Below are 15,436 nucleotides of genomic sequence, written 5' to 3' on the forward strand. Positions count from 1 at the left end.
TCCCACAGCTTTCTATGTAGCAGCTTCTCCTCCCATAGATTTCTCCCTTGAGCATTCATTCAGAAAAAGCCATCTGTATGATAAGAAATGCCAGCCCTGAGTAATACAAGAAGGAAAACCAGCCCTGACTGGGGATGGGTTTTAAATGTACCAATGATTAGCCATAGTGAAATGAACAAGAACTTTTTTCTCTAGTGACATTAAAATATTATCAAAGGAAGCGAAGATTCTGAAATTGTTCATTTCTCCCAAAGAAATCAGATTGTTCCACATTAATATGACAATAAGAGAAAACTCATGTTTACAGATGAAAATATTTTAGCATAATGAAGCAATAAGACAAATGACTTAAATAAATGAAATATAAAATACAATTTCAGCAAAAGTCACCCATCTTATTTATTCAATTGATGATTAAACCTTTATTGTTTTAAGAATTGGCATTTGGCTTGTGGTGGGATGGGGAGGAATTTAGATAATACATTGTTTCTGCTTTTATGGAGTTTATATTCCAATAAAGAATATAAAATTAAACAAATAACCAAAACACATAATATAAGGTAGTCAATTATGTTATATAGATTCCCAAAGTACTTTGTGACTTTTGAGTGAAATCAGTTTAGGAGAGTGGATGAGAAAAATGTTTCATTGAAAAAGTATTCATGGTAAATGTATAGGAATTCAACAGGTAGAGCGAGTAAAGGGAGCATATTTCAACTACATATTATGGCTTATCTTAACTACAAAAATATAAAACAGAAGTAAGAACATAAACAAAAGGTATGGAAAGGAGAAAGCAAAGGAGCATATTTAGGGAGCTTAGGGGTAGAAGAGATTGCAGGCTACTCAAAGATCGAGAGAGATATCCACAGAATGGGCTGAAGTAGGTTGGAACATATTATCAACAATGACTTTCCTGCAAGAGGTGGAAAAAATGAATAATAGAAAGCCCAAGTACTACATTTATAACTTCCAAAATGTTAGAAGACTTAAGGAAGGTGTCTAATGTTTTAGCAACTAGTCTGTGGTAGATTTATATAATTTATATAGGCAAGAATTACATAGCATGAGTAGATGATAGATTGCAATCCATACAAAAAGGAAGTACTATTCATATATGTAAGATAAGTTACTTTCCAGGAAGATATACCAAATAACTCCTATGTAAAAATTATTATATAAACTCAACCAAAATATAAAAAAAATGTATAACTACTTTTTAACTTACCCACTCTCTGTCTCCCTCTCTCTCTCTCTCTCTCCTTCTCTCCCTCCCTATCTCTCTGTCTCTCCCTCTTTGTCTCTCTCACACACACAAAACAAACAAAATTGGAACATGAAGAAATATATAAATTAAGTAGCTCCCTCTTATCTTCATAGCAAATAGGAAGGTTTTTGTTTATCATTTAAAGTATTTCACAACTTAATCTCCTACTACTCCTGTAGGGTTCCCACCTGTATGGGTTATAGTAAAAGTGTTTTTTGCCATTCCACACAATGTTCCATCTTCTGTATCTGGTCCTTAATCTTGAATATTTCTCATGCCAGAAATGTACCTCTATCTCTCCCATTTTAGAATCTCTGGTTTCATGAGCCTCAGTCAACTGCAGTCTTCATCGGGGGATCTTTTCCTCTGCCTCCAGCTGCTAGTATCATCCTATCTAAGATTCTGCATTTCTGAGCAGTTCAAATTATTAAAAAGTAACTCCTTGTAACTCTCTGTATCTGCCCCTTTATAGCTTCTACCCAATTATTGCTATTGGGAACAAACATAATTAATCTAAACTCTCTAATACAAGTTAGTCTTTCAAATGACTGAAAAATGCTACTATGGGTTCTTACCCCATGCTAAGTCAGAACTTTTCTAAATATTTCCAGTTTCCTTATCTGATATTTCTTTGCTATAGGCATTTCACCATTTTGGTTGCCATCTAATGAATCCTATGCAACTTGTATCATTTGTGTATTTGTGTGCTGAACTGTGTGTGGTTGCAGGGGTGTGTGTGTGTGTGTGTGTGTGTGTGTGTGTATGCGTGTGTGCTGATTAGTAATTAATCCTAAATTTTCCTGGAAGCCAGGATGATATTTTCTGATGTGTTTTCTGATATATGCTTATATATATGTATATACACACATGTTTTTATATATGTATAGAGATATGTACTTGCATATATTTATATGTATTCATGTGTGTAGGCTTCCGAGTTCAAATATAAGCTTCCAGACAGAAGAGAATGTTTTTGCGTTATTTTTGTATCCTCAGCACTTTTATTAAAAAACAAAATGACAACACTGAAAGAAATTCATATGTGTTACACAGATTCTCTCCTATATAAATCTAGTAGATGACAAAAATAATCTCAAAATTTATATCAGAGGAGGACCTTTTTTCTCAGTGAACATATTTACTCTAAGGCTCTAGAGAGGAAAACATCATCATTATCTATAAGTGTGCTAGATTAAAGAAGTTTCTATTAATATAAAACACACTGGTGAGCTGATGATTTCTTTTGCAAATGGGATGCCTTTGGCTGACATTATTATGATAACATGTCTATACTCAAGATTTATTCTAGTGATAAACTTTCTCTCTCTTAGAATAAGGAAAAAGAGATCCCATTATTTTAATAAAACATCAGTTCAAAGCCACTGGAAAATACTGTCAGAGATTGTCTTAAGTTCTTCATAGTGAACTTACCTAAATACTTTCATTTGCAGATTGTATTGTACCATTCATTTAAATAAATCTGAGGATATTACAAAGCCTCATCATTGAAATTTTCAGCATCCTCCCAAAAGTGTTTGAAAAACACACATTGCCCAGACTATGCTATCCAGCTGGACAGAAAGGCAGCTAAGTTAGCACATCCATATATATTGATATTAAACAGTTATGTCAGATGGACAGAGCTGGTCTTGATTAGAGTACAAGAAGGATATTGGAAATGAAGACATTTTGGAAATTGTATATAGCTTTTGGTGATCCCCTATTACAGACTGATAGAGCATTCTTCTGGTGATGTTTCAAATTGCAATTTTGGAAGATTTAAGAGTGGCAAATCATCAAAAGGCCATGAGAAGATGTAAGATGCAGTATGTAACTGATGATGACTTGTAATGTAGAGGAAATATCCATAAACATTATCAAGAATATTTGTGATCATTAGAGGGTAAGCTGGTCCAAAGAGAGAGAAAAAGAAGCAAACTCTGCACTAGTGTTTCTGAAATAGTGCAACAACAAGACTTTCTGCATAGTTTCTCTGGAAGATAAATGAGAAAACATGATTAAACATTACAAATAATGATAAAGATCTGATCTCTTTCACTGTGTAGTTACAGATACATAGATGTACCAAAGTTCAAAAATTTCAATAGACATTAGGCTCTTGGAGAATTTGGAGCACTAAACAGAGAAAAGGAAGACTGAACAATAAAGCCAGTGATCTAGGTGAGAGAATCACAGAGGCATAGGCTATAGAAGATGACATTTCAAAAGTTCAAGAGACATAGTTTCTGGATAATTAAGCATTTTATTAATACTGTTAACATTTTACCAATAAAATGGGTCAGTGACATTCTTGAATACCAATGACACCTCATGAAATCCACCAAAAACTTACAAACCCTTAGAAGGTGAGTGTGCCTAAGAGTGACAATTAACTATGATTGTTTAACAAATAATGTGAGAGAAGGAACATTATGAACCTGTTCTAATAAGAGACTAGGGAAATGTAACTTTGATCATGTAATTTATTTCTACATTGCCCAGTCTTGGGCAATTTAAATTAAAAAAAATACTATCTCCATGCAAACCTGTATAGAATACAATGATTGGGGAAATGAACAAGATTGAGGAGAAAGTTAATTCATTTTCATTATCATCAATGTCCTTCAGAAACTGAGTTTGGAAATGAAAATTTTAGCAAAACATGGAACTTTATCTGCCCAAATTGTAGCTTATAAATAGTCATTTCTTTAAAAAATTTAGAAGGAATCTCAGGCCCAGGTCTACTCCACCTCAAATTGGGACATGATTACTTTCTTCAACCATCAACAAAGGGGCTCATTCAATTTTTGAAAAGCTTACATTATTAAGTAGTTCCTTATAACTTTTTAGATGGCTATTCACAACCTCTACTCACCATTCCCAGTTCTGCTCTCTGGGGACAAACAGGAAAAATCTAATCTCACTGATACGTTAGCCCCTCAAATGCATAAAAATTGCTATTATGCTCCTCCCTATATCCCAAGTCTTCCATTGTTCCTTTCAGTTCTTTTCACTTACTTTTCTATGGCACAATCATGTTGTATGGTCATTTCAACATGTTGCCTGTCCTCTTCTGAACCCTATCCAGTTTGTGTATATGTATGTATGTGTGTTTGTGTATGTGGTGGTGTATTGAATTTTTGCATATGTATGTAGTCCTGATCAATAATTGAGCACAAAATTAAGACAACTCTGAGATACCACTATACATGTGGCAGACTGGCTAGAATGACAGGGAAAGATAATGTGGAGTGTTGGAGGGGTTGTGGGAAAATAGGGACATTAATACATTGTTGGTGAAATTGTGAATACATCGAACCATTCTGGAAAGCAATTGGATCTATGCTCAAAAAGTTATCAAACTGTGCATACCCTTTGATCCAGCAGTGTTATTACTGGGCTTATATCCCAAAGAGATCTTAAAGAAGGGAAAGGGACCTGTAGGTGCCAAAATGTTTGTGGCAGCCCTCTTTGTAGTGGCCAGAAACTGGAACCTGAGTAGATGCCCATCAATTGGAGAATGGCTGAATAAATTGTGGTATATGAATATTATGGAATATTATTGTTTGATAAGAAATGACCAACAGGATGATTTCAGAAAGGCCTGGAGAGACTTACACGAACTGATGTTGAGTGAAATGAGCAAGGCCGGGAGAACATTATATACTTCAACAACAATACTCTATGATGATCAATTCTGATGGACCTGACCATCTTCAGCAATGAGATGAACCAAATCAGTTCCAATGGAGCAATAATTAACTGAACCAGCTATGCCCAGTGAAAGAACTCTGGGAGACGATAATAACCATCACATTGAATTCCCAATCCCTGCATTTTTGCCTGCGTGCATTTTGGATTTCCTTCACAGGCTAATTGTACAATATTTCAGAGTCCGATTCTTTTTGTACAGCAAAATAATGGTTTGGTCATGTATACTTATTTTGTATTTAATTTATACTTTAACATATTTAACATGTATTGGTCATCCTGCCATCTGGGGAGGGGGTGGGGGGATGGAGGGGAAAAATTGGAACAAAAAGTTTGGCAATTGTCAATGCTGTAAAATTACCCATGCATATAACTTGAAAATAAAAAAGCTATTTAAAAATTAAAAAAAAAAATTGAGCACAGATTTTCTTGGCATCCAGCCCTCTATCCATTGTGTAATACTTTCTATAGTTTAAATTGGTGACCAGACCTGAACTAGACCAATAAATGTGGCTTGATCAAGAGAGAGTATAATAACATCATTTCTTTCTCTTAACTGAGTGCTATGCATGTCCTAATGAAATTTAGGATAACATTATCTTTACTCACTGTCATACCTGACTATTGACTCCAGATGAATTTGTAGGCCATTGAAATGCCTAAATATTTTTGGCAAAAACAAATTCATATACCTGCCTGCTGAGATTTTGAATTCCAACATGAAATATTTCATTTATTCCTATTATATTTTATATTATTTAATTTAAAACTTATTTTGCATTTAGATTCTGGTGATTACAATTGTTATTTTTTTTTAAGGAGGTGTTGGGAGTAGGAAATGGAGAGTGGATTCTGGTTTAATTTGAGCCATTTTTTGCACTTCTGTATGCAATTATAACTCTTTTTGAGTGGGAAACCTGGAAAGTAAGGCCTCTCATGGGATAAAAATGTAGAGAATAAGTAAATTACCAAGCAAATGTAGAGGTGACACTGTCCATTGTTTAAGTACCGGACTTAAATTTTAAATCCTGTAAACCAATCTCTAAACTTACCTGCATATTACAATAGGTATTCTGTTGTTTGTCCTTCATTCTCAAAAAGGATCAGTGTGATATCTTAAATTGCAAGTGAATTGGATTTAAGTGAGGCAGACCTGTGCAAAGTCACAAACCTCATTCTCTCCTCCAGAGTCATCTAAATCCAGTGGCAAGACAATAGATCAGGACATATGGTGATGGTTCCAGACACAATGGGAGACTTTGGTCTTTTTATGTTTCCTATATGTTAGTTTGTCTGAGGAAATTCCATTCAGTAGTTAAAAACTAGGGACAAATTGAGGGAAAAAAGGCCTACTTTGTCTTCATAAAAGAATCTAACAGGAAGGGGAAGATCATCTGAGTTTCCAACTAGAACAGAAATTCCAAAAGAAAATACAGACATTGAAAAAGTGAGGCTTAGCCTGGGCCCATTATTGGCCAGTCAGCTAGATTCAGAGTGATCTGGGTTTAAAGGCATAATCAGATTTCTCCTTTTGAATCCCAAAAAAATTTTTTTTTATTTTTAATCAAAGCCTGACTTTTCAGAGCTATATTTCAAGAAATCATAAATGAAAACTAACTACTGGAGACAAGAATTGTCTTAGTTTTATATATGTGTGTATGTGTGTGTGTGTGTATGTATGTCTGTGTGTGACATACACACACACACACACACACACATATATAAAACTAAGACAACTCTTGTCTCCAGTAGTTAGTTGGGCCCACATTTTTTTCATATATATATATATATATATGAAAAAAATGTGGGCCCAAACACCAAAATATCTTGTGAAGCATAAGTGATCAATAGTTATATATCTTTGGACAGAGAATCTGCATGTAAGAGGTATGAGTTCCCATGTGAACAGAGGATGAGGAGGGGGAAGAAGAGGCATAGGTATTTTAAAAATGTTATGAGTCTCTTAGGACTTTTGTTCAGTACTTCTCACACTTAGATGTCTTATTCCACCTTTCATTATTTCTGGCTTTCTTTTCCCCTTTCATGAATTGAATGAGAGACTAGTCTCTTGACTCTAAGATTCTAGTCATGAATGATTTTGAAAGTAATACCTCCTTATTGATAACATCAAATACTCTCTTTATTCCTCTTTCTCTCTTTTCAAGGACAAAATTAACATTATGGTCCGACAGTGTGTCATCATTTTTTCTGCTTTGGTGAGATGCTACTGCATGCCAAAGACATTTAGATACAAAACATAAAGAGACATTGATAGAAGATATTTTTTACTATTTAGACTGAGAGGAGCTTGTGAAGGATCCATTATATAAGATCCCCCTATAACAGATGCTTATAGTCCCGCAACAAATTCAAATATAATGTATTTTTCCTAAATCAGTAAAGTGGGATTTTCTGTGGCTTATTTACCTGAACATGGAAATAGTCTCTACAGAAATCACTGAGTATTCTGATATAGAACTATTGACAACTGTGTGGACACTCCTTGCTTCTAGGTAGCTACTTTAATTTTTCCTATTCTAATGATATTCTGACTTTATCCACTGTGCCACACAACGACTTTGCTTAAGACATAGTAATCACTTAATAGATGCTTTGTTAGTACATTATAATTACTTAGATTTTATTTTAAAACCCAGTAGATTCCAACAGTCTCCTTTTTGTTTGTCAGTGTTTTGTAACATAGTAATATACAGAAAAACTTTTTAAAAAGCAACACATTTTAAGGCAAAGAAGAGAATAAAAGAAGTCAATTTTCTAAAGCACATTTTAACAATTGCATTGGACTATGTGGCCAAGCAAAATAGGGACCCTAGTTACTGCTCACAATATCCAGGGACATAAAAACCATTGAAAAGGGAGTAAATGGCTCTCATTATGAAATTATTGCAGTTTAATAGATTTTTCATTAACTTTAAATTTAAGTAAAAATACAAGCTTTAACCCATAATATTTCTATAACAATCTAGGATCATTTATAAAAAATTTAACACCTTTCTTCTTTCTAAAGTCATTTAATGATTTAGAAAATATATTTTAAATAAAAAAATAATTCAGTGCCTTAAATTTGGATCTGATTCAAATCAACCTGAATTTGATGATTTTTACAAAGGCAATATTGTAATTTTATATTTTGATTTATATATGATCATAGAGGTATACTTTCCAATATCTATGGGAAAAGACCACTGATGCTACTGATAAATACCTCCTTAGTATCAGACTGGGATGGCATATCTTCTTCTCTGTCAGAATTTTTTAACCTGGAGTACATATACTTAAAAATGCTTTGCTAACTATGTTTTGACACATTACTTTTTATAATTCATTTATTTTATTTTGTACATTATAAAAACATTACTATGAGTAAGCGTTTATGGATTTTATCAATTTGCCCAATGGGTCAAATGATACAAAATAACTGAGTTACTCTTCTAGATGTTTCTAATTTTTTTGATATCATAATATTTTTGTCATATCCAACACTAATTATTTTATTGAAGTAAGTATTAATTAAATATAATAAACAATCTTTTGGTATCATGTCTTACATTTAATAGCATTTTATTTTTATTTTTATTTGGTCCAGCATTTCCATTTTGATGAATGGCCTATAGACTCTTCAAAGAAAAAAATTTAAAAAAATAATAATTCATTATTTTTTCCAGTAAACTCACCTTTTATCTTAGAATTCCTATTTCTTTCTGGTTTTTCCTTTTTCTCCATCATTCAAGTTCAAACCATGCATTAACCTTTAACTCTTGAGTTTCATTGAACACAGTATCTTATTACCAAGTTTTATGAATTCCACCTCCTCAACAACTTTGATATTAATCCCTTTCTCAGACCATACTTACCCTATTTCGGTTTGTTATCAAACTTCTCATTTAGACAACTATAATAATGTCCCTTTTAGTCTCCCTTATCTAGTATCTCCCTTTTCCAAATTATCTTCTACATATTTGTTAAATTAATATTTCTAAAGCATAGTATAGCCATGTCAATACTCTGATAAAGAAGCTTCTATGGATCCTGAGATTGCCTTTAGATTAAAATAAAGGATCTAGAAGTCTGGAGGCAAAGCCAAGACAGCAGAGTAAAAACAAACAAACAAAGAAAAAAAAACTTATCTGAATTCTTCCAACATCCCCATTCAAACAAATTAGAAATAAAAATACTTCAAACAGAATTCTTGAATGTAATAACCAAAAAAGGTCACGGGAAACCATTCTCCCAGCCCAAGACAATTCAGAAAGTAAGGAGAGATTTGTGACACAAGAGGATGGCCGATGGTGGAAGTAGGGGGTAACAACAGAATTGGGACTTACTTTGGCCTTCCAAGTCACTAATGAAAAGAGGACCTGGTAACTGAGGCATAATTCAAAGACAGAGAAAAGCACTTAATTCTCAAAAAGGGAATGGAAGCTCTGAGGGATAATATTACTTCTGGTCTCAAGGAATCAGATATGCTGAGAAATAATATTTCAGGTATCAAGGAAAAGAGGGCCTGATGAGCAGGATCTATTTTAATTCCAAAGACTCAGATGACCTTTCTTTGTAAAGACCAAAGTGCAGACCAGGAGAGCAATGACCATACCTCTCCTCAGATCACACCATCTCGAAAACATTGAAAACTTCCAAACCCATAGAGCTAGCTTTAAAAACATCATTGTGAAAAATACTTGAAGCTTGAGACTGCCTTCTTAGTCTGCCACACTAGAACAAAGCCCAATATTAATATAAAGTTCCACATAAAATAAGAGGATGGGAAAATGAACAATTAACAAAAATGATCCTGACAATAAAAAGCTAATATGGTGACAAGGGAGGTCAAGATATAATGTCAGAAAGGGGAAAAGAAATCAAAACAGCTACAAGCAAAACCTACAAAGTAAAAAAAAAAATGGAAATTGGATACAAGTATAATAAGAATGCCTTGAAGAGATAAATATTATTTTAAAAACCAAATGAAATAAGTAGAAAAAACAGGTAAAGAGATTAAAGCAAAGAAAGGAAATTATGAAAATATAATTAATAGTCTGATCAGAAAAGCCGCCCCCCCCCAAATACTGGATAAAATAACACCATAACCAGAAATGGACAAAAAAAAAAAAAAAGAAATGCAAAACTTACTGAAGAAAAGTATTATTAGAATTGAATTAATTTATTAAATTAAATTTAAAAATCAAATTAATTAAAAGTATATTAGAATATGGTGAGTAGAAGTCAATAACTTAAGGAGACACCAAGAAAGAATAAAACAAAGCCAAAAGAATGAGGGAGGGAAAGAAAATGTAAAATATAGAGAAAATGACTATCTTGGATAATAGATTGAAGAGACATAATTTAAAATTTCTTACATTATCTGAAAGCTATGATCAAAGAAAGTGCTTAGACATCATATTTCAAGAAATTTTCAAGAAAAAAAAATTGCTCAATATCCTAGAACTAGATGTTAAAAATAAATTAACTCATTACTTCCTGAAAGAGATCTCAAAATGAAATTGCAGGAATATTATGGAAAAATTCCAAAGCTCCCAGGTAAAAAATAATTCAAATATTGTGGAACATAAATAGAAGTACACAGGACTTAGTGGATGTCATGTAAAAGAAGCAGAGGGTTTAGAACATGATATTCTGGAAAAGAAAGGAACATATCCAGCAAAACTGAATACAATCATGAAGTAAAATATATATATTTAATGAAATAGAGAACTTTCAAGTATTCTGTTGAAAATAGCAAATTGTTATTCAAACAGAAGACAAGAGAATCAAAAAAGATAAAAAGTAAAGAGTAATCATAAAGGCCTCAAAAAATAAAACTTTATATTGCTATATGGGAAGAAGAGATATACAACTCCTCAGAAATTTGTCATCATCACAGCACTTAGGAGGATTCTAGTAAGAAAAAGGCTATGGAAGTGAGCTATTTATGTTGGGATCATGTAAAAAAATATGGTTAGGTGTCCTGTAAGAAGAGAAAAACAGAGAAATTATCTTACTTTTAAAAAAGGTACAAAAGGGAAAAAAAAACGTTTTACAGTGGAGGGGGAAATGCTTGAGCCTCTGACTTCTAAAATGATTCAATGGGATACACACACACACCCCCCCCCCACACACACACACACACACACACACACATGCACACACATATAGATATTCAAATGATAATAGAAATTTATCTCAAGCAACAGAGAAGATAAGGGGGAGGGGATAAAAGAAGGGAGATGGTGATAAAATGAAGGGTAAACAAAAAATATAAAAACAAAGAAGACTTTAGAGGAGGGCAGGATGAAAAGAGAAAGAATGATAAACAGAAGAAAAAAGATTACAAAGATGTTCATAATAATCAAAACTGTGAGTGTTAATGGAATGAAGTCACCCATAAAATAGATATAGGGAAGAAGATGGATTACAAATAAAAACCAACAATATATTCTTTACAAGAAACACACTTGTACTAGAGATATATACAAAGTACAATCAGGAGAAGACTCTATTACGCTTCAGATGAAGTTTAAAAAGGTAAGAATAACAACTCTCAAAATAAAGGAAAAGTAAAATTAGCCTTAATTAAGTTTGATAAGCATGGAAATTACATTTTGAAAAAAAACATCATGGCAGTAAAATAATAGAAATGCTAAACATACATGGACCAATTGACATAGTATCCATATTCTTAAAAAAAAAAGTTAAATGAATAACTGGAGAATATAGAGAGTTAAACTATACTACTGACAGACCATAACTTTCCCCTCTCAGAGCTGGATATATCCAATCATTAAATAAATGAACAATTTTTAATAAATCAAAGAGATGAATAGAATCTTAGAATAATTAGATATGATAGAGCTTGGTAAAAAAAAAAAAAACTGAATGCCACTTAAAAAACAATGTACATGGCAGCTTCACAAAAATTGATCATTGTGGGTTTGCTTCAGCAGCACATATACTAAAATTGTAATGATACAGAGAAGATAGCATGGCCCTTGTGCAAGGATGACACACAAATTCATGAGGTGTTCCACACACACACACACACACACACAAACACACACACACACACACAAAAGGTCATTGTTTAGGCATAAAAATCTTACAAACAACCGAAGAAACACAGAAATATTAAATATACTCCTTTTCATATCATAATGCAATAACATAAATTTAATAAAGGAGTATGGAAACATAATTAAAAATTAAAAATTTAATTCTAAAGAATGAGTGGGTCCTTTGCAGATGATATGATGGTATACCTTCTACTAAAAAGCTATTAGAAATAATCCATAATTTTAGCAAAGTAGCAGGATACAAAATAAATCCCCATAAATCCTCAGCATTTTTATACATCACCAACAAAATCCAACAGCAAGAGATACAAAGAGAAATTCCATTCAAAATAACTGTTGATAGCATAAAATATTTGGGAATTCTCTACCAAAAGAAAGTCAGGAATTATATAAGCAAAATTACAAAAAAGTTTCCACACAAATAAAGTCAGACTTAAATAATTGGAAAAATATTAAGTGCTCTTGGATAGGCTGAGCGAATATAATAAAGATGATAATACTCCCTAAATTAGTCTATTTATTTAGTGCTATACCAATCAGACTTCCAAGAAAATGTTTTAATGATCTAGAAAAAATAACATCAAAATTCATATGGAACAATAAAAAGTCGAGAATCTCAAGGGAATTAATGAAAAAAAAAATCAAATGAAGGTGGCCTAGCTGTACCTGATCTAAAATTATATTATAAAGCAGCAGTCACCAAAACCATTTGGTATTGGCTAAGAAATAGATTAGTGGATCAGTGGAAAAGGTTAGGTTCACAAGATAGAATAGTCAACTATAGCAATCTAGTGTTTGACAAACCCAAAGATCCTAACTTTTGGGATAAGAATTCATTATTTGATAAAAATTGCTGGGATAACTGGAAATTAGTATGGCAGAAATTAGGCATGGACCCACACTTAACACCATATACCAAGATAAGATCAAAATGGATCCATGACCTAGGCATAAAGAACGAGATTATAAATAAATTAGGGGAACATAGGATAGTTTATCTCTCAGACTTGTGGAGGAGAAAGAAATTTGTGACCATAGATGAACTGGAGACTATTACTGATCACAAAATAGAAAATTTTGATTATATCAAATTTAAAAGCCTTTTTACAAACAAAACTAATGCAAACAAAATTAGAAGGGAAGCAACAAACTGGGAAAACATCTTCACAGTTAAAGGTTCTGATAAAGGCCTCATTTCCAAAATATATAGAGAACTGACTCTAATTTATAAGAAATCAAGCCATTCTCCAATTGATAAATGGTCAAAGGATATGAACAGACAATTTTCAGATGATGAAATTGAAACTATTACCACTCATATGAAAGAGTGTTCCAAATCACTTTTAATCAGAAAAATGCAAATTAAGACAACTCTGAGATATCACTACACACCTGTCAGATTGGCTAAGATGACAGGAAAAAATAATGATGAATGAATGTTGGAGGGGATGCGGGATCACTGGGACACTGATGCATTGTTGGTGGAGTTGTGAATGAATTCAACCATTCTGGAGAGCAATCTGGAATTATGCCCAAAAAGTTTTCAAACTGTGCATACTCTTTGATCCAGCAGTGCTATTACTGGGCTTATACCCCAAAGAGATACTAAAGAAGGGAAAGGGACCTGTATGTGCCAAAATGTTTGTGGCAGCCCTGTTTGTAGTGGCTAGAAACTGGAAATTGAATGGATGCCCATCAATTGGAGAATGGCTGGGTAAATTGTGGTATATGAATGTTATGGAATATTATTGTTCTGTAAGAAATGACTAGCAGGATGAATACAGAGAGGCTTGGAGAGAGTTACATGAACTGATGCTAAGTGAAATGAGCAGAACCAGGAGATCATTATACACTTCGACAACGCTATTGTATGAGGATGTATTCTTATGGAAGTGGATTTCTTTGACAAAGAGACCTAACTCTGTTTCAATTGATAAATGATGGACAGAAGCAGCTACACCCAAAGAAAGAACACTGGGAAACGAACGTGAACTATCTGCATCTTTGTTTTTCTTCCTGGGTTATTTTTACCTTCTGAATCCAATTCTCCCTGTGCAACAAGAGAACAGTTTGGTTCTGCAAACATATATTGTATCTAGGATATACTGCAACATATCTAACATATATAGGACTGCTTGCCATCTAGGGGAAGGAGTGGAGGGAGGGAGGGGAAAAATCGGAGCAGAAGTGAGTGCAAGGGATAATGTTGTAAAAAAATTACCCTGGCATGGATTCTGTCAATACAAAGTTATTATAAAAGAAAATTAAATTTAAAAAAAAAAAAGAATGAGTGGGTCAAAGAACACCTCACTTAAGCAACCAGCAATTTAATTAAATAAAATAACAACTAGTTTGTATCATCTCAGTGCTGAAGAGAACCACGTTCATCAGAATGGATTGTCATATAGTCTTGTTGTTGCTATGTATAATGATTTCACTTAACATCAGTTTATGTGGGTCTCTCCAAGCCTCTCTGAAATCATCCTACTGGTCATTTCTTACAGAATAATAGTATTCCATAGAATTCATATAGCATAATTTATTCAGCCATCCTCCAATTGATGGGCATCTATTTAGTTTCCATTTTCTTGCCATTACAAAGAAGGCTGCCACAAACATTTTTGCACATGTGGGTCCCTTTCCCTCCTTTAAGATCTCTTTGGGATATAATCCCAGTAGAAATACTGCTGGATCAAAGGGTATGCACAATGCATAGTTTAGTATAATGTGCTGCTGAAGAAATGTATGAATTATTCTATGATATTCGAGTGTTCTTTTTGATTATTTTCTAAAAGATAGTGTCTAGGCTCTTTTTTTTTCATCATGTATTTCAGGGAGTCCAGTAATCCTTAGATTGTCTCTACTATGGTAGATCTATTTTCCAGGTTGGTTGTTTTCCCAATTATGTATTTTACATTTTTTCATGTTTCTTGATTTTGCTTGACTAATTCTTGTTGTCTCAATGAGTTATTCATTTCCATTTTTCTTTCAATTCTGAATTTTAGTGAATTATTTTCTTCATTTACTTTTTTTTTTTACTTCTTTTTGTATTTATCCAATTGAATTTTTAAATAAGTTGTTTTGTTCTATGGAATTTTTTTCCATTTCACAAATTTTGTTTTTTAAGGAGTTGTTTTCTTTTTCCATTTTGAAATTCTGTTTTTAAGGAGTTCTTTTCTTTTTTCTTTTTTATAAATTCTGTTTTTCTGGGAGTTGCTTTCTTTTCCCATTTTATCAAATTTATCTTTTAATGAGTTATGTAATTTTCCCATTTCATTAAGTCTATTTTGTAGTGAATTTTCTTCAGATAGTTTCTGTGTTGCCTTTTCCAAACCCTCTTGCAAATTTTTCATTTCCTATCTCCATTTTT

The 15,436-nt window shown here is 32.8% G+C and overlaps 1 non-coding gene across 1 annotated transcript; it reads left to right on the forward strand.

Moving 5' to 3' along the window:
• Positions 1 to 11,928: 11,928 nt before the first annotated feature.
• Positions 11,929 to 12,030, forward strand: LOC127542194 (U6 spliceosomal RNA). The gene has a single exon (XR_007948582.1). It is a non-coding gene; the product is annotated as a U6 spliceosomal RNA (small nuclear RNA).
• The last annotated feature ends 3,406 nt before the right edge of the window (positions 12,031 to 15,436 follow it).

This window comes from Antechinus flavipes, chromosome 6 (genome assembly GCF_016432865.1).
Source record: "Antechinus flavipes isolate AdamAnt ecotype Samford, QLD, Australia chromosome 6, AdamAnt_v2, whole genome shotgun sequence".
Classification (NCBI taxonomy): Eukaryota; Metazoa; Chordata; class Mammalia; order Dasyuromorphia; family Dasyuridae; genus Antechinus; species Antechinus flavipes.